The sequence below is a fragment of the Bos taurus genome, chromosome 2 (assembly GCF_002263795.3).
Source record: "Bos taurus isolate L1 Dominette 01449 registration number 42190680 breed Hereford chromosome 2, ARS-UCD2.0, whole genome shotgun sequence".
Lineage (NCBI taxonomy): Eukaryota > Metazoa > Chordata > Mammalia > Artiodactyla > Bovidae > Bos > Bos taurus.
The window spans coordinates 28,217,086-28,241,138 of record NC_037329.1 but is presented as its reverse complement, the minus strand read 5'-3'; the positions used below and the strand labels follow the sequence as shown (position 1 = coordinate 28,241,138).

At 38.2% G+C, this 24,053-nt stretch overlaps 1 long non-coding RNA gene and 1 pseudogene across 2 annotated transcripts in view; one reads left to right on the top strand and one right to left on the bottom strand.

Moving 5' to 3' along the window:
* Positions 1–22,081, top strand: part of LOC112442559 (uncharacterized) — a 73,762-nt gene extending 51,681 nt beyond the window's left edge. Inside the window, exon 5 of one of the 2 annotated variants that reach the window (XR_009491541.1) lies at positions 21,855–22,081. This is a non-coding gene — a long non-coding RNA (uncharacterized lncRNA). Of the gene's footprint in view, positions 1–493; positions 672–21,854 lie in introns of those variants that run through there. The other variant, XR_009491543.1, reaches the window with a different exon arrangement.
* On the bottom strand, positions 17,851–19,033 carry LOC100141284 (lathosterol oxidase-like; annotated as a pseudogene).
* Positions 22,082–24,053: the final 1,972 nt, after the last annotated feature.

The following is a 24,053-nucleotide window of genomic DNA, read 5'->3' as shown; positions in this document are numbered from 1 at the left end:
GGGACGACAGAGGATGAGATGGCTGGATGGCATCACTGACTCGATGGACGTGAGTCTGGGTGATCTCCAGGAGTTGGTGGTGGACAGGGAGGCCTGGCGTGCTGCAATTCATGGGGTCACAAAGAGTCGGGCACGACTGAGTGACTGAACTGACTGACTGACTGTATGAGCTGTTTATATGTTTTGGATATAGCTCCTTATTGATCATGTCATTTGCAAATATTTTCTCCCATTCAGCAGGTTGTATTTTTGTTGAGTCCCTTTGCTGTGCAAAAGCTTTTGAGTTGAATTAGGTTCCGTTTGTTCATGTTTGCTTTTATTTCTTTTGCCTTAGACAGAATAAACAATGCTATGATTTATGTCAGTGTTCTGCCTATGTTCTCCTCTAAGAGTTTTGTGGTTTCCGGTCTTACGTTTAGGTCTTCAATCTCTTTTGAATATCTTTTTGTATATGGTATGAGGAAATGTTCTAATTTCTTTCTTTTACATGTAGCTGTCCTGTTTTACCAAGACTGCTTATTGAAGAGATGCCCCTTCCCCCAATATGCTTTCCTGCCTCCTCTGCTTTGATCAATTAACCGTAAGTGTGTGGGTTTATTTCTGGACTCTTCTGTCCCACTGATCCTCGTGGTTTGTGCCAGTACACACTGTTTTAATTTCCGTAGTTTTGTGTCGACAGTGTGGTCTGAAGTCAAGGAGCATGATCCCTCCACTCTGTTCTTCTTTCTCAAGATTGCCTTGGCTATTAGGAGTCTTTTTGCTTCTGTGCAAATTTTAGAATTACTTGTTCTAGCTCTAAGAAAAATACCTTTGGTTTTTTGATAGAGATTGCATTGAATGTGTAGTTTGCCTTGGATAGTCTGATCAATTTAACAACATCCTTCCAGTCTATGAATTTATCTTTCCATCTGATTGTGTCATCTTCTATATTTTTAATCAGTGATCTTATTTTCATAAGAACTTATTTTCAGAAGACTATGAAGGCATTTTGTAATTTTCATTTTCTCATGTGTATGCACGGAAATATTCCACAGATTACATGACATGTGATACAACAATAAATTAAACACAGAATATGAGAGTCTAGCTGTCTTCTATTGTCAGACTTTAAAGAGATTTACAAAAATGTCAGTAAAACACCTGCCACACGTTTAACAGAATTGCTTCATGTATTATCTTCCACTAAACATTTTGTTTACATTAACATGTAATAGATTGATTGTTACTTCAGAATAAGTTTTTTTTTTCTGAAAAGAATATGTAATTTTTTTTTATTTATTTATTTTATGATCATTTCAATTTTTTTTTTTTAAATATAAATTTATTCATTTTAATTGGAGGCTAATTACTTTACAATATTGTATTGGTTTTGCCAATCAACATGAATCCACCACGGGTGTACACGTGCTCCCCATCCTGAACCCCCATCCCACATCCCTCCCCGTACCATCCCTCTGGGTCATCCCAGTGCACCAGCCCCAAGCATCCTGTATCCTGCATCGAGCCTGGACTGGTAATTCGTTTCATATATGATATTATACATGTTTCAATGCCATTCTCCCAAATCATGCCCCCCTCCCTCTCCCACAGAGTCCAAAAGACTGTTCTATACATCTGTGTCTCTTTTGCTGTCTCGCATACAGGGTTATCCTTACCATCTTTCTAAATTCCAAATATATGTGTTAGTATACTGTATTGGTGTTTTCAGAATAAGTATTTAAATGTTTTCACTTCATTTTAAACATCACTAAATATCAATAGATAAGTTAAAACTCTTTGAGGTCCTCAATTTGTAAGAGTGTAAAGGAATCCAGAAAGCAAAGTTTGAAAATTATTGCCCTAGGTGTTGCCCTCATCTGTAAGGTTGAAGCTGGCTCCTACTCCGCTCCCATTCCAGCTGAAGGGAAGGGAGGCAGAGAAAGAGGAGGGAAAGCCGCTTTCAACAGGATGTTGCCCAGAACCTGCTCTCAGTGCTGCTTCTCACATCTCATTGGCCAGAATATCATCCCATGGCCATGCCCTGTAAGGAAAAAGACTGGAGTTTTGCAGCAGCAGCAAAGATTGCCAGCAGGCTCTCTGAAGCTAGGGGAGGCATGAAATGGATCCTTTCCTCACAGTCTTCAGAAGGAACCAACCCTCCTGACACCTTGATTTAGGACTTCCAGCTTTCAGAACAGGAGAAGGCAATGGCACCCCACTCCAGTACTCTTGCCTGGAAAATCCCATGGACAGAGGAGCCTGGTAGGCTGCAGCTCATGGGGTCGCGAAGAGTCGGACATGACTGAGCGACTTCACTTTAATTTTTTACCTTCATGCATTGGAGAAGAAAATGGCAGCCCACGCCAGTGTTCTTGCCTGGAGAATCCCAGGGACGGAGGAGCCTGGTGGGCTGCTGTCTGTGGGGTCGCAGAGAGTCAGACACAACTGAAGCGACTTAGCAGCAGCAGCAGCAGCTTTCAGAACTTCGAGATAATGAACTTCTATTATTTAACCACCCAGATTGTGGTATATTATGGAAGCCCTAGCAAACTGATACAGACAATGTACACCCATGGCTGATTCATGTCAATGTATGACAAAACCACTACAATATTGTAAAGTAATTAGCCTCCAATTAAAATAAATAAAATTAAAAAAAAACATAAAGTAGCTTAAGAAAACTGCCCACTCAGCTAGTGAAACAACCAGACATGGCACAGGTGCATTGGAGGAAAGAAGCTTCAATGCTACAAACAAAAGTCTTTAACATCTGTATGTGTTGAACTAGCTTGTTGATGCCAAAACGGCATCTGAACATCACCCCACTAGGAGTCAGGCATATTTATACTTTTGCACATTGCTTTGTCTCTTCTCTGGCTCCCGGACTAAGCATAAATGCAGGAATTAGAAGTCTCCTTAAGGTCCCATTTATTTGCACTCAATTCCCTGTCAGGAATGTAATGGATACTAATATATTAACTGCTCTCTTAGTATAAACATGTTACATTAAACAAGCATAACTGAGCTTCCAAAGCAAAAATAAATAGACTCTTTCTGTACATGAGAATGTGTCTGGTAAGATGTTTTTCTTCTTCTTTGTGCTGTCATTTTAGAATCAATAATATTTTTTAACAAAGTAAGATCTTTGTGGTTTAACCTTGTGAAATTGTTGATCATTCGTTAAGTCGAGTCCAACGCTTTGTGACCCATTGGACTACAGCACACCAGGTTTTCCTGTCCTTCCCTATCTCCTGGAATTTGTTCAAACTCCTGTCTATTGAGTCGGTGATGCCATCCAACCATCTCATCCTCTGCTGTTCTCCTCCTACCCGCAATATTTCCTAGCATTAGGGTCTTTTTCAGTGAGTTGGCTCTTTGCATCAGGTGGCCAAAGTACTGGAGGTTCAGTATCAGTCCTTCCAATGAATATTCAGGGTTGATTTCCTTTAGGATTGACTGGTTTGATCGCCTTGCTGTCCAAGGGACTCTCAAGAGTCTTTTCCAGCACTACAGTTCAAAAGCATCAATTCTTTGGCACTCAGCCTTCTTTATGCTCCAACTCTCACATCCGTACATGACTACTGGAAAAGCCATAACCTTTGTTGGCCAAGTGATATCTCTGCTTTTTAATATACTGTCTAGGTTTTGTCATGGGAGAAGGCAATGGCACCCCTCTCCAGTACTCTTGCCTGGACAATCCCATGGATGGAGGAGCCTGGTGGTCTGCAGTCCATGGGAGTCGGACACAACTGAGCGACTTTACTTTCACTTTTCACTTTCATGCATTGGAAAAGGAAATGGCAACCCACTCCAGTGTTCTTGCCTGGAGAATCCCAGAGATGGGGGAGCCTGGTGGGCTGCCATCTATGGGGTCGCACAGAGTCAGACACTACTGAAGCAACTTAGCAGCAGCAGCAGGTTTTGTAATAGCTTTTCTTCCAAGCAGCAAGCGTCTTTTAATATCGTGGCTGCAGTCACCATCCGCAGTGATTTTGGAGCCCAGGAAAATAAAATCTATTACTGCTTCCACTTTTCACCTATTTGTTTGCCTTGAAGTGACAAGACTGGATGACACAATCTTAGTTTTCTGAACGCTGAGTTTTAAGCCAGCTTTTTCACTCTTCTCTTTCACCTTTATCAAGAGGCTCTTTAATTCCTCTTTGCTTTCTGCCCTTAGAGTGGTATGATCTGCATATCTGAGGTTGTTGATATTTCTCCCAGCAGTCTTGATTCCAGCTTGTGATTCATCCAGCCTATCATGTTGCATGATGTACTCTGCATATAAGTTAAATAAGCCTGATGACAATATATAGCCTTGATGTAATCCTTTCCCAATTTTGAACAAGTCCATTGTTCCATGTCTGGTTCTAACTCTTGCTTCTTGACTTGCATACAGGTTTCTCAGGAGACAGGTAAGGTGGTCTGTCTCTTTAAGAATGTTCTATAGTTTGTTGTGATCCATGCAGTCAAAGGCTTTAGACTCTCTTTAAGAATTTTCTATAGTTTGTTGTGATCCATGCAGTCAAAGGCTTTAGCATAGTCAATGAAGTAGAAGTAGATGTTTTTCTGGAATTTCCTTGCTTTTTCTGTGATCCAACAGATGTTGGCAATTTGCTCTCTGGTTCCTCTGCCCTTTCTAAATCTAGCTTGTACATCTGGATGTTCTTGGCTCACATACTGTTGAAGCCTAGCTTGAAAGATTTTGAGCATTACCTTGCTAGCATGTGAAGTGAGTGCAATTGTGTGGTAGTTTGGGGTTGGAATGAAAACTGACCCCCTTTCTTTGAGGTTGGAATGAAAACTGACCTTCTCCAGTCCTGTGGCCACTGCTGAGTTTTCCAAATTTGCTGACATGTTGGGTGCAGCACTTTAACAGCATCATCTTTTAGGATTTTAAATAGCTCAGCTGAAATTGTATCGCCTCCACTAGTTTTATTCATAGTAGTGTTTCTTAAGCATTCTTGATATACATATACCTTGTGAATTGAGCTTCATAGTAAGCATTTTTATGCTGGTTTTACTTATAAGTAAATTATTATGTAAATTATAATTTCACCTAAGCCAGCATAAAGATGCTTACCACGTAGCTCACTTCACAAGGTATATGTTATCAAAGAATCAAGTTGCAGACTTAAACACATATAATTTTTGTTAGTTACACCTCAAAGCTAGAAAAGAAGAGGAAAAATGTTTACCATGTAATCAGCTATAAAAAGCAGGTCAATTGTAAACTGACCAGGTACCAGTGGCCAATGTGGGGGTTCATTCAGTGGTCTGTCATTCAGGACTCTGAAAGAATTGCAGTTAACTTGATGCATGATCATACACTGCCTTCGTATATAATTGAAGTATTCCCTTTACTAATTCCTCAGATGAATTAGCATTTATAGAAGCCCAGAGAATCATTGGAGTAGTATGGGAGGGATAGATAGTTAAGGCTGCAGCATCTGTGGCAGCATGACACCATGGGAAGATTGTGAGCCTGGAGGTAAAGCTATTTAAGTTCTTGTCTTGGCTCTGCCACTACCAAGCTGTGTGCGGTACAGGCCAAGAACTTCATCTCTCTGGGCCCTGCTTTCTCCATATGCAAACAGACGTGACTGGAGCGTAGAATTTCTCACATTCGTGGCTTCTGTTGAAATGTTCTCCTGAATGTAAGCTCTCAGATATTATAATGTATCTGTTTTTCTCAGAGCCAAAAATTGGGAAAACATTTTTAAAAGAGCTTAGTTTGAGTCTTCACTGTTGGCAAATAAAAGGAGGAATGGACAAATGTTTGTTGGGTGTCTGCTTGTTTAGTTTAGCCCATAATTGACTTGGAAAAACTCAATTACTATGTGAATAATTTATATCGTTTCCAAAGTTTGCTTTGGTTTTCTATTGGTAATTGAGATTGTGGAGGAAAAAGTAGATGTCTAGCTTCGATTCCCTTTATGCATGATTCTAGCAAAATATCTTTAACAGAAAAGCAGGTTTATGGTAGAGCATTTCCAGTTTAGAATTTTTTATTTTCCTACTCTTTTAGTCAGAACTGAAAATCCTAAACGTTAATGTTCCTTTTAGTTAAATGGAGAGATTTTCTGGCTAGGTATTCTGTATTTCCTAAAGTTCACTATATCATTTCTTTTAAAGCATCACCAGTTCTTGGCACTCAGTTTAGGCACTGTTATAAACATAATTATTGGCTGTACACATTGTAATAGCAGAATTATATATCCACCAAGATGTACAAAGTCCTGGTTCCAGGCTAGGATAGTGGGAATAAAATAAGTGAACAGTGTTCTCCATTTAGGATTGTCACAGACAAAAGGCTTAATGCTTTCACTCGAGAAAAGTCTTTCGCTACCAGAGGGTTAGTTTGCCCATTTGAAGTCGAGAAATATTGTACTTAGGTAACTTTTCAGTAAAATTAATATACTTGGAAGTGTATATGCTTCATTTCTGAGTTGTGGGCTTTTGTGGTTTTCATTACGGATTGTTTTTTATATCTGGTTCAATAGTAAAGGAAAGCACCCTGTGGCAACTATACCACATAAAAAATACCAAGAGAAGCATATGGAGTAAAGAAACTCTTCAAGAAACAATCAAACAGATCCAGGGCATTTTATGGGAACAGAAAAAAAGTGAGAACTTTGACTCTTTATATTTTCATTTGTTCGTGTCTTGTTTTATAGCCTTTCTAATTCAACTTGCCTTCTGTGCTACTCAATGGCATGAGTACTTATAAAGTTTACCATTAAAGCTGAACATATACTTAATTTTTAAAGACATGTGTCTTCTCAAGAAGCCCTTCCAAATTATAGCACACTGTAATTTGTTATATCTGCTCTGTGTTCAATCAAAGAGAAGTGTTTATCTGAGAGATTTCTCAATTTTTACCTAAATTATTAATTTTCACACACCTGAAGGCATTTGGCAACAGAATTGTAATGTTCATTCACATTAATCTATTTTGAAAATGTTTAAGGAGATATGAGCCCCCTAATCTCCATATCAGTGCTACCCACTAATGACGGCTCTCCGGGTTCCTGCTTTAGAAAACATTTGGTTCATTTTGTGAAGGAAACAATCTGAGACTTTGCCTCATCTGCTTGACCTTTTATTCCTTAAAGCTTGGAAGGATGAATGGTGAGGGTGCTTTGCTAAATGAGAATAGAAAGGTTAACTCTGAAAATTGTCAAAAGAACATCATGTCTTCATGGAAAAGTGAGACAAAAATTGTGATCAGGAAACTGTAGACCTTAGACAAAGAGTAACATTTTTTATTTCCAAACAAAGTTTCGTACTCTTCTTAAATTAGTAAAATACACAACCCAGTGAATTCTTTTTCATGTGAACCCTTTGGTCTCCCATCAAACATCCACTACTTTTTTTATTCATTCAACTATTTTTTGCAGTTTTATTGGGAAATAATTGACATGCACTGCAGTATAACGTTTAAAGTGTGTAACATGATTTGATTTACATAGATTCTGAAATGATAACAGTAGATTAAGTTAACATTCATCAGTTCATAGATATACCAAAGGGGATTCCCAGATGGCGCTAGTTGGTAAAGAACCTACCTGCCAATGCAGGAGACATGAGATGTGGGTTCAGTCCTTGGGTTGGAAAGATCCCCTGGAGGAGGGCATGGCAACCCACTGCAGTTTTCTTGCCTGGAGAATCCCCATGGATAGAGAAGTCTGGTGGGCTATAGTCCATGGGGTCACCCAGAATCGGACATGACTGAAGTGACTGAACATCCCAAAAGAAAAAAAATTCACCTTGTAATGAGAACTCTTGGGACCTGCTCTTTTAACAAATTTCCTATATATCATACAGTAGTGTTAACTGTATCATGTAGCTTACATTCCTAGTACTTACTTATAACTGGAAGTTTGTGCAGTTTAATCAATTTCTTCCCACTTACCCCTTCTCCTCACCCCATCACCACCCGCTCTAATAACCAGCCTGATCTCTGATCTTTTTGTATGAGTTTGGGATGTTTGTTTTTTAGATTCCATAAGTGAACTCATATAGTGTTTGTTTTGCTGATTTATTTCACTCCCTGGTAGCTCAGATGGTAAAGAATCTGCCTGCAATGCAGGAGACTCTGGTTTGATCCTTAGGGCAGGACAATACCCTGGAGAAGGGAGTGGCTACCCACTCCAGTATTCTTGCCTGGAGAATTCCATGGACAGAGGAGCCTGGCAGGCTACAGTCCATGGGGTCACAAAGAGCAGAACACAACTGAGCAACTAACATACCTTCAAGGTCCATCTGTGTTGTTACAAATGATAGAATCTGTTCGTTTTTAATGGCTGAATAATAGTCCATTGTATTTCTATAATACTACATCCTCTTTATCCAAATCCGTTGATGGACATTAGCTTGTTTTCATGTCTTAGCCACTGTAAATAATGTTATGAACCTAGGGGCTACAGATATCTGATTTAATGTTCTCATTTTCTTTGGATATATTCCCAGAAGTGAAATTGCTGGATCATATAATAGCTCTATTTTTAATTTTTTGAGGAAATTTTGTACTGTTTTCCATAGTGGCTGCTCCAATTTAAAATCCTACCAATATCACTCAGGGTTCCCTTTTCTCCACATCCATACCAATATTTGTTGTTTCTTGTCTTTTGGATAAAGACCATTATAAGAAGTGATATCTTTTTTTTTTTCTTTTTTTTAAGCAGGGACATTGTCTTTAATATAGTTGGAATTAAAAAGTCACTTAGTAAAATGTTTACGAGTATTGGTTTTTATCACATCAAAAAAGCTGACATGCAGGTCAAAGTTGTTTCCCCATAGGAAGTGAGAAGCTATGTGTTAAAGCCCATGGCACTGGCCCTCCTGCCAGGTGGCTCTGCAAGGGGCTGCTGCAGAGAATACACTTAAAACAACTCTTGACGTATCAAAGAAAGGTGTCAAAATAATCATGATTATTATCATGGGGTGATTTGAGAGAACATTGAAACATGTATATTATCATATGTGAAACGGATCGCCAGTCCAGGTCTGATGCATGAGACAGGGTGCTCAGGGCTGGTGCACTGGGAATGACCCTGAGGGATGGGATGGGGAGGGAGGTGGGAGGGGGGCTCAGGATGGGAAACACATGTACACCCATGGCTGATTCATGTCAATGTATGGCACAAACCACTACAATACGGTAATTAGCCTCCAATTAAAAGAAATTACTTTAAAAAAAAGAAGTGATATCTCAGTGTGGTTTTAATTTGCAATTCTCTAATGACTAGTTATATTGAGTACCTCTTCATGTGCCTATGGCCATTTGTATACGTTATTTGAAAAAAAAAAAAAACATATTTTGAGTTTTTTTGCACATTTTAAAATTGGATTACTCAATGTTTTGCTACTGAATTGTATGAATTCTTTTTATATTTTATAAATAATAGATACATGGTTTGCAAATATTTTGCTATTCCATAGACTTTCTTTTCATGTTGTTGATAGTTTCTTTTGCTGTGCAGAAGCCTTTTAGTTGATGTAGTCCCACATGTTTATTATTGCTTTTGTTGCTTGTACTTTGGGTATGATTTCAAAAAAACATATTAAGAAGACTCATATCATGAAGCTTTTTTTGCTATGTTTTCTCCTAGAAGTTTCATGGTTTCAGTTCTTACTACTTAGTACTTAATGGATTTAAGTATTTCACCCATTTTGAGTTAATTTTTGTGAGTGGTATAAGATAGGGGTCAAATTTGATTCCTTTACATGTGAATATCCTCTTTGGGACTTCCCTGGTGGCTCAGACAGTAAAGCATCTGCCTACAATGAGGGAGACCCGGGTTCAATCCCTGGGTCGGGAAGATCCCCTGGAGAAGGAAATAGCAACTCACTCCGGTATTCTTGCCTGGAAATTGCATGGACGGAGGAACCTAGTAGGCTACAGTCCATGGGGTTGCAAAGAGGCAGACATGACTGAGAGACTTCACTTTCATTTTCTATCCTCTTTGCCCACCAGCATTTATTGAATAGATTTTCTGTTTTCCATTGAGTATTCTTGGCTCCGTTGTCAAATATTCAGTTCAGTTGCTCAGTCGTATCTGACTCTTTGCGACGCCATGTACTGCAGCACGTCAGGCCTCCCTGTCCATCACCAACTCCCGGAGTTCACTCAAACTCATGTCCATTGAGTTGGTGATGCCATCCAACCATCTCATCCTCTGTTATCCCCTTCTTCTCCTGCCTTCAATTTTTCCCAGCATCTAGTGAGTCAGTTCTTTGCATCAGGTGGCCAAAGTATTGGAATTTCAGCTTCAACATTGTCAAATATTACTTGACCTTGTATGATTTATGATGTTGGCCAGGTGCTTGTCATTTATGGCTTTTATTATGTTGAGATATGTTCCTTCTGTGCCTATTTATTAGGTATGTGCTGGATTCTGTTCCACTGGATTCTTCGTGTTTTTTTAATGCCCTTACCACACTCCTTTAATTAAAGCTTTAATAGATGGGGAAACAGTGGAAACAGTGTTAGACTTTATTTTTCTGGGCTCCAAAATCACTGCAGATGGTGACTGCAGCCATGAAATTAAAAGACGCTTACTCCTTGGAAGGAAAGTTATGACCAACCTAGATAGCATATTCAAAAGCAGAGACATTACTTTGCCAACAAAGGTTCATCTAGTCAAGGCTATGGTTTTTCCTGTGGTCATGTATGGATGTGAGAGTTGGACTGTGAAGAAGGCTGAGCGCCGAAGAATTGATGCTTTTGAACTGTGGTGTTGGAGAAGACTCTTGAGAGTCCCTTGGACTGCAAGGAGATCCAACCAGTCCATTCTAAAGGAGATCAGCCCTGGGATTTCTTTGGAAGGAATGATGCTAAAGCTGAAACTGCAGTACTTTGGCCACCTCATGCGAAGAGTTGACTCATTGGAAAAGACTCTGATGCTGGGAGGGATTGGGGGCAGGAGGAGAAGGGGACAACAGAGGATGAGATGGCTGGATGGCATCACTGACTCGACGGACGTGAGTCTGAGTGAACTCCGGGAGTTGGTGATGGACAGGGAGGCCTGGCGTGCTGCGATTCATGGGGTCGCAAAGAGTTGGACACGACTGAGCAACTGATCTGATCTGATCTACTTTATAAAGCTGTAGCTTTATAGTAGAGCTTGAAATTAGGAAGTGTGATACCTCCTTCTTTGTTCTTCTTTATTATTTTGGCTATTCAGGGTTTTTGGTGATATTTTTAGAATACTTTAAGATACTAATTTTAGAAGTGTTTTTTGTGTTTCTGTAAAAGTGTCATTAAAATCTTATTTCTCAATTTTTATTGAAATATTGTTAATTTACAATGTTTTGTTAGGTTTAGATATACAGCAAAGTGATTCAGGTGTGTTTGTATATATGAACACACATATAGATATATAAAATTTTTATTTATATGTAATATAAATATATTTAGATTATTTTCCATTACAGTTTATTATAAGATATTAAGTGTGGTTCCCTGTGCTATACCATAGGTCCTTTATGGTTATCTATTTTGTTTGTATATAGTAGTGTGTATATTTTAATCCCAAGCTCCAGGGATTGCATTGAATCTATAGATGGCTTTTGGTAGTACTGACATTTCAACAATATTAATCTTCCAGTCCATGAACATAAATACCTTTCCATTTATTTGTGTCTCCTATTTCTTTCATCAATAAAAATGTAATTTTCAGAGTAGAAATTTTTTACCTCTTTGGTTAAATTTATTCCTAAGTATTTTATCATTTTTAATGCTATTATAAATGGAATTGACATATTTTTCATAAAATTGTTAGTGTGTAGAAATGCTACTGATTTTTGCATGTTAATTTTGTACCCTGCAACATTACCAAATTCACTGATGAGTTCTAACAGGTTTTTGGTGAAATTTGTAGGATTTTCTATGTATAAAATCATGTCATCTGCAAATAGAGACAGTACGACTTCTTCCTTTCCAATTCTGATACCTTCATTTTTCTCTCCCAATTGCTCTAGCAAAGACTTAACAGTTCTATATTGATTAGGTGTGATGGGAGTGGGCACACTTGTCCTGTTCCTGATTTTAGAAGAAAAGCTTTAAACTTTTCACCATTGAGTATAATGTTGGCTGTGGGCTTGTCATTTGTGGTCTTTTATTATGTTGAGATATGTTCCTTCTAGACCTAATTTGTTAAGTGTTTTTTTATCATGAACAGATGTTAAGTTTTGTCAAATGCTTTTCTGTATCTATTGAGATTATCATATGATTCTTTTCTTCCATTTTATTAATGTAATGTATCACATTGATTTGCATATGTTGAGCAATCCTTTCATCCCAGGATAAATTCCACTTGATCAAGGTGAATGATTCTTTTAATGTACTGCTAAATTTGGTTTTGCTAGTATTTTATTGAGACTTCTTGCAACTATTGGGCATAGTTTTATTGTAGTGTCCTTATCTGACTTTGATGTCAATCAGATATCAGGATATCTGATTATCAGGAGAATGCTGGCCTTGTAAAGTGAGTTTGGAAGTCTTCCCTCTTCAATATTTTGGAAGAGTTTGAGAATAATTTTATCTTAATTATTCTCTAAATGTTTGGTAAAATTCACCAGTGAAGCAGTCTGGTCCTGGGTTTTTCTTCACTGGGAGGTTTTTGATTACTGATTCAATATCCTTCCTAGTAATTGGTCTGTTCAATTTTCTATTCCTGATTTAGTCATGGTAGGTTGTATGTTTTCTAAGATTTTTTCCATTTCTTCTAGATTATCCAGTTTGTTAGCATATAGTTGTTTACAGTAGCATCTTATGATTCTTTTTATTTCTGTTTATATCAGTTGTGATGTCTTCTTTTTCATTTACAATTTTGATTTAGGTCTTCTCTCCTTTTCCTTGGTTAGTTTACCTTAGAGTTTGTCGGTTTTATTTCTTTTCAAAGAACCAACTTTAAGTTTGCTTAGTGTTTTCTATTCTTCTGTTCTCTATTTCCTTAATTTCTGCTTTAATCTTTATTTCCTTCCTTCTGCTAACTTGAGGTCACCTTATTTTTCTAGTTCCTAAGGAATAGAATTAGGTTGTTGGGATCATTCCTGCTTTTTAGTGTAGGTGTTTATTGCTACAAACTTTGCTCTTATAACTGTTGTTTCTGCATCGCATAAGGTCAGGTATGCTGTGTTTCCATTTTAATTTGTCTCAAAACTTTACTGTCTTTAATTTCCTCTTCAATCTGTTCGTTGTTCAGTAAAGTGTTTAATTTCTATGCATATATGAACCTTTTCCAGTTTACCTCTTGTTATGATTTCAGTTTGCTTGAAGAATTGTTTCATGGCCTAACATTTGGGCTGTCCTAAAAAACAGTTCCATTTGCACTTAAGAATATGAATTCTGCTGTTGTTGACTAGAATGTTCTATATATGTCTGTTATATTATTTGATCAGTTCAGTTCAGTCGCTTAGTCGTGTCTGACTCTTTGCGACCCCATGGACTACAGCACGCCAGGCTTCCCTATCCATCACCAACTCCTAGAGCTTACTCCTGTCCATTGAGTCTGTGATGCCATCCAACCATCTCATCCTCTGTCGTCTCCTCCCGCCTTCAATCTTTCCCAGCATCAAGGTCTTTTCAAATGAATCAGTTCTTCACATCAGGTGGCCAAATATTGGCGTTTCAGCTTCAGCATCAGTCCTTCCAATGAATATTCAGGAATGATTTTGTTTAGGATGGACTGGTTAGATCTCCTTGCAGTTCAAGGGACTCTCAAGAGTCTTTTCCAACACCACAGTTCAAAAGCATCAATTCTTCAGTGCTCAGCTTTCTTTAGAGTCCAACTGTCACATCCATACGTGACTACTGGAAAAACCATAGCTTTGAATAGATGGACCTTTGTTGGCAAAGTAATGTCTCTGCTTTTTAATATGCTGTCTAGGTTGGTGTGTAATGTTTAAATTCAGTTTATTATCTTTCTGAATGATCTATCCATTGTTGACAGTAGAGTATTAAAATCACAAACTGTTATTGTATTCATGTTTATTTCTCCTTTTAGCTTTATTAGTTTTGTTTTATGCATTTAGGTGCTTTTTTGGGTGCACAGATATTTACAATTGCTATAACATGTTGTTATTTACCTTTTTTATTATGTAATATATAATGGCCTTTTTTTAAGAAAAACTGTTTTTAAAGTTCATTTTGTCTGATGTAAGTATAGCTCCCCCTGCCTTATTTGTAGACAGTGGGATATTACCATTTGCTTGAAATGTCTTTCTCCATCCCTTCTCTCTGTTTATGTCTTTATGGTAAAGGGACTCTCTATAAGGTAGTATATTTTTGGATCTTGTTTTCCTATCTATTTAGCCATTCTGTCTTTTTTTTTTAAGATTTTTTTTTTTTTTTATTTGGGTGGGTCTTTGTTGCTGCATGGGCTTTGTCTAGTTGTGGTAAGGGAATCGGGGAGGGAAGGGTGTGGAGCAGGGCTGCTCTTTGTTGCAGGTATGGCCTTCTCGTTGCCATGGCTTCTCTTGCTGCAGAGCACCAGCTCTAGGCAGGGGCCTCAGTAGTTGCGATGCACAGGCTCAGTTGCTTCGTGGCGTGTGGGATCTTCCTAGGACAGTGATCAAACCCATGTCCCCTGCATTGACAGATGGATTTTTAACCACTAGACCACTAGGGAGGCCCCATTCTGTGTCTTTTGATTGGAGAATTTCATATGTTAGTAACTATTGATAGGCAAGAATTTACTATTGCCATTTTGTTATTGTTTTCTGATTGTTTTGTAGATCCCTTGTTCCTTGTTTCTTATCCTGCCATCATTTTGCATATTTTGATGTCTTTTGGCATCAGTATTCTTTGACTTCTTTTTCTTGTTCTTTTGTTCAGTTGTTACAGGTCTTTACTTTATCATTGCCATGAAGATTACCTAAAATATCTTAAAATTATAACGCTTGATTTTAAATTGATAACAACTTCATTTCAGTTGAAGTCCTAAACTTTACACTTTTTCTTCTCCTACCCCTCACATTTTAGATTATTGTTGTTAAAATTTGCATATTTTTACATTACATATAACTAAGAAGGCTTTTTTAGTTTTAGGTGGCTCAGACGGTAAAAATCTGTCCACAATGCAGGAGACCCGGGTTCAATCCCTGGGTTGGAAAGATCCCCTGGAGAAGGAAATGGCAATCCACTCCAGTACTATTGCCCGGAAAATCCCATGGACAGAGGAGCCTGGTAGGCTACAGTCCATGGGGTTGCAAAGAGTCAGATATGACTGAGCGACTTCACTACACTTTTAGTGTTTAATTTTATTGTACACTACCATTACTATATTATAGACTCTAACTTTTGCTATTTATCATAGCTAGTGATTTTTATGCTAACTTTTTATGTTTCCATAAGTGGAATTGTTGGGTTATTTAGTACTATTTTTTGTTTGCTGAGGAACCCCTATACTGTTTTTGACAAGTGAAGAAGTGAAAGTTGCTCAGTCATGTCCGACTCTTTGCAACTCCATGGACTATACAGTGCACGGAATTCTCCTGGCCAGAATACTGGAGTGGGTAGCCTTTCCCTTCTCCACGGGATATTCCCAACCCAGGGATCGAATCCAGGTCTCCCTCATTGCAGGTGGACTCTTTACAAGCTGAGCCACAAGGGAAGCCCAAGAATACTGGAGTGGGTAGTTTATTCCTTATCCTTTTTGACGATGGATGCACCAATTTCCAGTAGACAAGGGTTCTCTTTTCTCCACATCCTCATCAGCATTTGTTTTTTGTGGTCCTTTTTGATGATAGCCATTCAGACAGGTGTGGAGGTATTTCATTGTGATTCTGATTTGCATTACTCTGATTAGTGATGTTAAGTATCTTTTTCATGTTCCTATTAACAATCAGTATGTTTGGGAAAATGTTCGGGTTTTTTGCCCATTTTTGGTTGAATTGTTTGCTTTTTTAATATTTAGTTGTGTATGAGCTCTTTATATATTTTAGATATTAACCCCTTTGTGGTCATCATTTACAAATATTTTCCCTCATTCTACAGGTTGTCTTTTCATTTTGTTAATAGTTTCCTTTGCCACTTTAATTAGATCCTCTTTGTTTGCTTTTGCTTTTGTTTTCCTTTGTGTTAGGAAGCAAATGAATATTACTATGATTTATATCAAGGAGTATTCTTATATTTTCTTCAAGGAATGTTATGGTTTCTGGTCTTACCTTTTGGACTTGAATTCATTTTGAGTTCATTTTTGTATATGATGTGAGGAAACATTCTAATTCCATTCTTTTACCTATAGTTGTTCAGTTTTCTCAGCACTACTTATTGATTGTCTTTTCCCAATTGTAAATTCTTGCCTCCTTTGTTATAGATTAGTTAACCATAAGTGTGTGAGTTTACTTCTGGATTCTCTGTTCTTTTCCTTTTGATCCATTTGTGTGTTTTTGTGCCAGCACTATACTTTGCCGGCAAAGGTCCATAGTCAATGCTATGGTTTTTCCTGTGGTCATGTATGGATGTGAGAGTTGGACTGTGAAGAAAGCTGAGTGCCCAAGAATTGATGCTTTTGAACTGTGGTGTTGGAGAAGACTCTTGAGAGTCCCTTGGACTGCAAAGAGATCCAACCAGTCCATTCTAAAGGAGATCAGCCCTGGGATTTCTTTGGAAGGAATGATGCTGAAGCTGAAACTCCAGTACTTTGGCCACCTCATGTGAAGAACTGACTCACTGGAGAAGACCCTGATGCTGGGAAAGATTAAAGGCGGGAGGAGAAGGGGACAGAGGGTGAGATGGTTGGATGGCATCACAGACCCAATGGACATGAGTTTGAGCAAGCTCCGGGAGTTGGTGATGGACAGGGAAGCCTGGGATGCTGTAGTCCATGGGGTCACAAAGAGTCGGATGCAACTGAACGGAACTGATACTGTTTTGATTACTGTAGCTTTGTTATAGTCTGAAGCCAGGGAACATGATACATCCAGCTCTGTTCTTTTCTCAAGATTGTTTTGGCTATTCGGGGTCTGTTGTGTTTACATTCAAATTTTAGAATTATTCTAATTATGTTAAACATGTTTGGTATTTTGGTAGGAATTTCATTGAATATGTAGATTGCATTGGGAAATAGACATTTTAATAATATTATTTCTCCCAGTTAATGAACATTATATATCTTTCCATCTGTTTCTGTCATCTTCAGTTTTTTTCACAATGTCTCATAGTTTTCCAAGTACAAGTACTTTTATCTCCCTAATTAGACTTATTCCTAGGTATCCTATTCTTTTTTATATGATAAATAAGACTTTAAAAAAAAAACTTCTGACAATTCATTATCAGTGTATAGAAATGCAGCAGATTTCTGTATATTAATTTCATATCATGCAGCCTTACCGAATTCATTGAATTCTCGTTGTTTTTCAGTGATGTCTTTAGGATTTTCTATGTGTACTATCATGTCATCTGAAAACAGTGACAATTTTACTTCTTTCTTTCCTGTTTTTCTTGTCTGATTGCTGTGGATAAGATTTCCAATACTGTGTTGAATAAAAGTGGGGAGAGGGGACATTCTTGTCTTGTTCCTGATCTTAGAGGAAATGCTTTCAGCTTTTTATTGTAGAGTGTGTTAGCTGTGGGCTTATCATATATGGATTTTATTGTGTTGAGGTGTGTTACCACTTCACAGAGTTAATATAAAGAGCTAATCATAAGTGAATGTTAAATTTTGTCAAAAGCTTTTTCTGCATCTGTTCAGATGAGATTATTTTATTCAATTTTTAACATTCATAATCACCTTTTATTGATTTTACATAAATAGCTTATAGAATGACTTTGCAAACCTTATTTTCCTAACATTTGTTACAACACATGACATTTCTTTATGAAGGTATTTGTTAAATCTTCTTTTACAGAGGAAGTGGAGAAAAATGGAGAAAAAGGAAGGAAAATAAGATTTCAAAATTAATCTTCAGTGATAGACCTAAATACTTGGCAGTTATTTCCTTTTATAGAACATCGTATAATTATAGCTTTGAAACATATCAAAAGTGCTGTCCATCAAGTTAATTAAAATCTTGGTGTTCACATCACATTCCCTTGACCTATCATTGTGATCATTCCTCAGCTGTACCAACAGTACTGAATTTCAAATAATACTGTTCAATTGTTATGCCTCTTGGCTGAACATATGTAGATTATCTTTCTTTATCAAAAGTATTTAACAACTGGGCAGTCATCTACTCAGTCTTTATGAACTCTATATTGAGCAACTTTTCATTTTTACAAGCATTTCCTACACGACTTTTGCTTTCTTGTCATCCTCACGTAACTGAGTGGTCCATTGCCTTCAAAGGAGGAGGGATTTTTTAACAAGCCTCCAATTCTATCCCACAATGTGAAATACTGTCCATAACTATAGTCAACGAGCATGTGGTAGTCTGTATGATGAGTTGAGCCATTAATAATTAAGGCCTTAAGATTTAAGGAATGTGAATATCACCATCATGAATGGAAACTATAAATATTGACCAGGATATATGAACCTAAATAAATTACCATGTTTAAAGGAAAGATAAAAGGATATCTATGGTAAGGCAGACTCTGAAGGACGTCATCCAGAAGGTGAAAAGCATGATTTACAAATGAAGTCAGAACCTGCCAGATGTGATGAGGTTTGTGTAAGCGCTTATATATACAAGTCTCTGATGAAAGCCTCTGTGAATCCAGTAGATCAGCATGTCAGTGAAAAAGAGAAAAATAGATACCAGCAATGAGTTGAAACCAACTATATGGAAACTCTCCTATGCCATTATACAATTTGCTGTAACCTGTCACCTCTAGCAGGAAAGGAGGAAATATGGGGATGCTGATCCATGGCATTGGCTGGACAGAATGCATAATCTATCAATAGACTTGATTCTTTAAAAATTGTCTTTAATTAAGGAAAGATCATAGACAACATAATAACTCAGTGTTGCAAAGAAGGAATAAAAGTTATACTATAATCGGGAGGCTAATAACTTGTCAGAAGATGTCATCTTCTGGCTATGTGGCAGGATATATGTATAGCACAAACAGACAATACTCTATAGCATTGAGTGTAAGATCCATCTTAGCCGCTAGAGTGGATTTGCTGCTGCTGCTGCTAAGTTGCTTCAGTCGTGTCCGACTCTGTGACCCTATAGACGGCAGCCCCCCAGGCTCCCCTGTCCCTGGGATTCTCCAGGCAAGAGTACTAGAGTGGGTTGCCATTTCCTTCTCTAATGCATTAAAGTGAAAAGTGAAAGTGAAGTCGCTCAGTCATGTCTGACTCTTCTCAACCCCATGGACTGTAGCCTACCAGGCTCCTCCATCCATGGGATTTTCCAGGCAAGAGTACTGGAGTGGGGTGCCATTTCCTTCTCTGTGGATTTGCTGCTAGTTGCCAGTTCAGTTCCTATGGGGCTCTGGATGCTCTGGCTAGTATTTTGTTCAATTTTTTATGCAGTGTGTATCACATGAGTTGTAGATATTGTACCATTCTTGCACCCCTGGGATAAATCCCCTTTGATCATATGTTATGATCACCCTAATGCATTGCTGGATTCAGTTGTTAATTTGTTGAGGATTTTTGCATCTGTGTTCATCAGTGATATCAGACAGTAATTTTCTTTTTTTTTTTTTGATATCTATGCTTTTGGTATCAGGGTGATGCAAGCTTCATAGAAAAAGTTTGTAAGTCTTCCTCCTTCCTCTGAAATTTTTTTTGTAATAGTTTGAGGAAGGATAGGTGTTAACTAGTCTCTAAATGTTTGATAGAATACATCTGTGAAGCCATCCAATCCTGGACTTTTGTTGGGAGTTTTTGTTTGCTTTGCCTTTTTTTTTTTTTAATGAGTTAGTTTTAATGCTGATAGTTGATCAATTCGTGTTTTTCTATTTCTTTCTGGTTTAGTCCTGGAAGATTGTACATTTCTAGGAACCTATTTCTTCTAGATTGTCCATTTTATTGACATATGTTGTTGTTATTAGTCACTTAGTGGTGTCTGACTCTTTGCAACCCCATGAACTGCTGCACACCAGACTTCCCTGTCCCTCACTCTCTCCCTGAGTTTGCTCAAACTCATGTCTCTTGAGTCAGTGATGCCATCCAACTATCTCATCCTCTTTCATCCCCTTCTCCTCTTGCCCTCAATCTTTCCCATCATCAGGGTCTTCCAACGAGCCAGTTCTTTGCATCAGGTAGCCAAAGTATTGGAGCTTCAGCATCAGTCCTTCCAATGAATTGGAAGGGTTGATTTCCTTTAGGATTGACTGGTTTGATCTGCTTGCTGTCTAAGGGACTCTCAAGAGTCTTTTCCTGCACCACAGTTTGAAAGCATCAGTTCTTCAGCATTCAGCCTCCTTTATGGACCAAACTCTCACATCCATACATGACTACTGGAAAAACCATAGCTTTGACTATAAAGACCTTTATTGGCAAAGTGATGTCTCTGCTTTTTAATACACTGTCTAGGTTTGTCATAACTGTTCTTCCAAAGAGCAAGTATCTTTTAATTTCATGGCTGCAGTCACCGTCCACATTGATTTTGGAGCCCAAGAAAGTGAGATCTGACACTGTTTCCACTTTTTCCCCCTCTATTTGTCATAAAGTGATAGGACCAGATGCCATGATCTTCATTTTTTGAATGTTGAGTTTTAAGTCAGCTTTTTCACTCTCCTTTTTAACTTTCATCAAGAGGCTCTTTCATTCCTCTTCACTTTCTGCCTTTAAAGTGGTTATCATCTGCATGTCTGAGGTGGTTGATATTTCTCCCAGCAATTTTGATTCCAGCTTGTGATTCATCCAGCCTGGCATTTCACAGGATATTGACATATAGTTGTTCACAATAATCTCCTGTGATCCTTTGTATTTCTGTGGTGTCAGTTGTAACTTCTTCTCTTTCATTTCTGATTTTATTGATTTGGGGCCCCTCCCTGTTTTTCTTTGGAGAAGGCAGTGGCACCCCACTCCAGTTCTCTTGCCTGGAGAATCCCATGGACGGAGGAGCTTGGTAAGCTGCAGTCCATGGGGTCACGAAGAGTCGGACATGACTGAGCGACTTCAGTTTCACTTTTCACTTTCATGCATTGGAGGAGGAAATGGCAACCCACTCCAGTGTTCTTGCCTGGAGAATCCCAGGGATGGGGGAGCCTGGTGAGATGCCGTCTATGGGGTTCGCACAGAGTCAGACACGACTGAAGCGACTTAGCAGCAGTAGCAGCCTGTTTTTCTTGATGAGTCTGGTGAAAGGTTTATCAGTTTTGTTTAGTTTTTCAAAGAACCAACTCTTAATTTTTATTTTATTAATTTAAAAACTTTACATTGGAGTGTAGATTAATAGTGTGTTTCAGGTGTACAGCAAAGTGATTCAGTGAAGCACATACATGCTTCTGTTCTTTATCAAATTCTCTTCTCATTTAGGTTGTTAAAAAATATTGAGCAGACTTCCCTGTGCTATGCAGTAGATCCTTGCTGGTTATCTGTTTTAAATATAGCAGTGTATACATGTCAATCCCAAACTCCCAATCTTCCCTCCTCTTCACCCTTCCCCTCCGATAATCATGTCTGTTTTTTAAGTCTATGAGTCTGTTTCTGTTCTATAAATAAGTGAATTTGTATCATTTTTTTAAGGTTCTGCATATAAGTGATATCATATGCTATTTGTCTTTCTCTGTGTAACTTACTCCACTTAGTATGATATTCTCCAGGTCCATCCGTGTTGCTGAAGATGGCATTATTTCATTTGTTTTTAATAGCTGAGTAATATTGCATTGTATATATGTACCACATCTTCTTTATCCATTCCTCTGTCGATGGAAATTTAGGCTGCTTCCATGTCTTGGCTATTGTAAATAGTGCTGCAATGAACACTGAAGTGCATGTATCCTTACGAACTATGTTTTTCTCCAGATATAACCCAAGAAGTGGAATTGCGGGATCATATGGTAGCCGTCCCTGGGATTCTCCAGGCAAGAACACTGGAGTGGGTTGCCATTTCCTTCTCCAATGCGTGAAAGTGAAAAGTGAAAGTGAAGTCGCTCAGTCGTGTCCGACTCCTAGCGACCCCATGGACTGCAGCCTACCAGGCTCCTCCGTCCATGGGATTTTCCAGGCAAGAATACTGGAGTGGGGTGCCATTGCCTTCTCCATAGCAGCAGCAGCAGCATGGTAGCTCTGTTTTTAGTTCTTTAAGGAACCAAAGAACCAACTCTTAGTTTCACTGATCTTTTTTATGGATTTTTTAGTCTCTATTTCATTTATTTCCACTTTAATCTTTATGATATTTTTTTTCCTTTTACTAACTTCGGGTTTTGCCTGTTCTTTTCCTAGTTCCTTTAGATGTAAGGTTAGGTTGTTTGAATTTTTTTTTTTAATTTCCTAAGATAGGCTTGTATCGCTATAAACTTGCCTCTTAGAACTACTTTTTCATCTGTGTCCCACAGATTTTGGATTGTTGTTTTCATTTTCATTTGTCCCCAGCTTCTTTGGAAGGAATGATGCTAAAGCTGAAACTCCAGTACTTTGGCCACCTCATGCGAAGAGTTGATTCATTGGAAAAGACCCTGATGCTGGAAGGGATTGGGGGCAGGAGGAGAAGGGGACAACAGAGGATGAGATGGCTGGATGGCATCACTGACTCGATGGACGTGAGTCTGGGTGAACTCGAGTTGGTGATGGACAGGGAGGCCTGGCATGCTGCGATTCATGGGGTCGCAAAGAGTCAGACACAACTGAGCGACTGATCTGATCTGATTAAAAAAATTTTTTTCCTTTGATTTTTCAGTGCTCCATTGGTTGTTTTGTAGCATGTAGTTTAGCCTCCACTTGTTTATTTTTGCAATTTTTTTCCTGTTCATAGCGTTGTGGTCAGAAAAATGCTTTTATATAATTTCAGCTTTTTAAAATTTCCTAAGTTGTTTTTGTGGCCTAGCTTGTTCTCTATCCTGGAAAATGTTCCATGTGTAATTGAAAAACTGTATTCTGCTTCTTTTGGTCGGAATGGTCTATTTAGAATTATTAAATCCACTCGCTCAAATGTGTCATTTAATGCCAGTGTTTCCTTGATTTCTTTTTTCCACTTTTTGCCTGAATGATCTGTGCATTGCAAGTGGGGTGGTAAAGTCCCCTACAATTATTGTGTTACTGCTAGTTTCTCCCTTTACATCTGTTAATATTTTATGTATTTGTTGTTCTTTAGTCTCTAAATCATGTCCAACTCTTTTTGCAACCCCATGGACCATAGCCTGCCAGACTCCTCTGTCCATGGAATTTCCAGGCAAGAACACCAAAATAGGTTGCCATTTCCTTCTCCAGGCAATCTTCCACTGCAGGGATTGAACCTGTGTCTTCTGCTTGGCAGGCAGATTCTTTACCACTGAGCCACCCAGGGTATTTAGGTGCGCCTATATTGCCTGCATATATACTTGTAACTGTTGTATCTTATTGTATTGATCCTTTGATTATTATGTAATGTCCTTCTTAGTCCCTTTATTACAGTCTGTTTTAAAATGTTTTGCCTGATAGTATTGCTACCCCAGCTTTCTTTTGATTTCTATTTGCATGAAATACCTTTTTGCATCCCATTGCTTTCAGTCTGTATGTTTTTAGATCTGATATGAGTCTCTTATAGGTAGCATAAATATAGGTTTTGTCCTTGTACCCATTCAGTCACTCTTTCTTTGTTTGAAGCATTTAGTCCATTTAGTAATTCTTGATATGTATTGATACTTATTGCCATTTTGTCAGTCTAGGGGTTCTTTCTTGTCCCTTCTTTTATTCTCTTCTCTTCTGATTTGATAGCTATCTCTATTGCTGTGTTTGGAATCCTTTATCTTTATTGTGTTTTACGAGTTTTGATTTATGAATGTCATGAGGTTTACATACACAATTATTTTAAGTTGCATATCTCTCAATTTCAAAGATCTTTTAACATCCCCACATTTTTACTCCCCACCCTCCATGATTATTTTTGACATCACATTTTACATATTTTTGTCTTTTTTTTTGGCCATACTGTGTGTGGCTTGTGGGATCTGAGTTTCCTGACCAGGTATTGAGCCCAGGTGCCAGCAGTGAATATGCAGAGTTCTAACCAGGGAAATCCAGCAT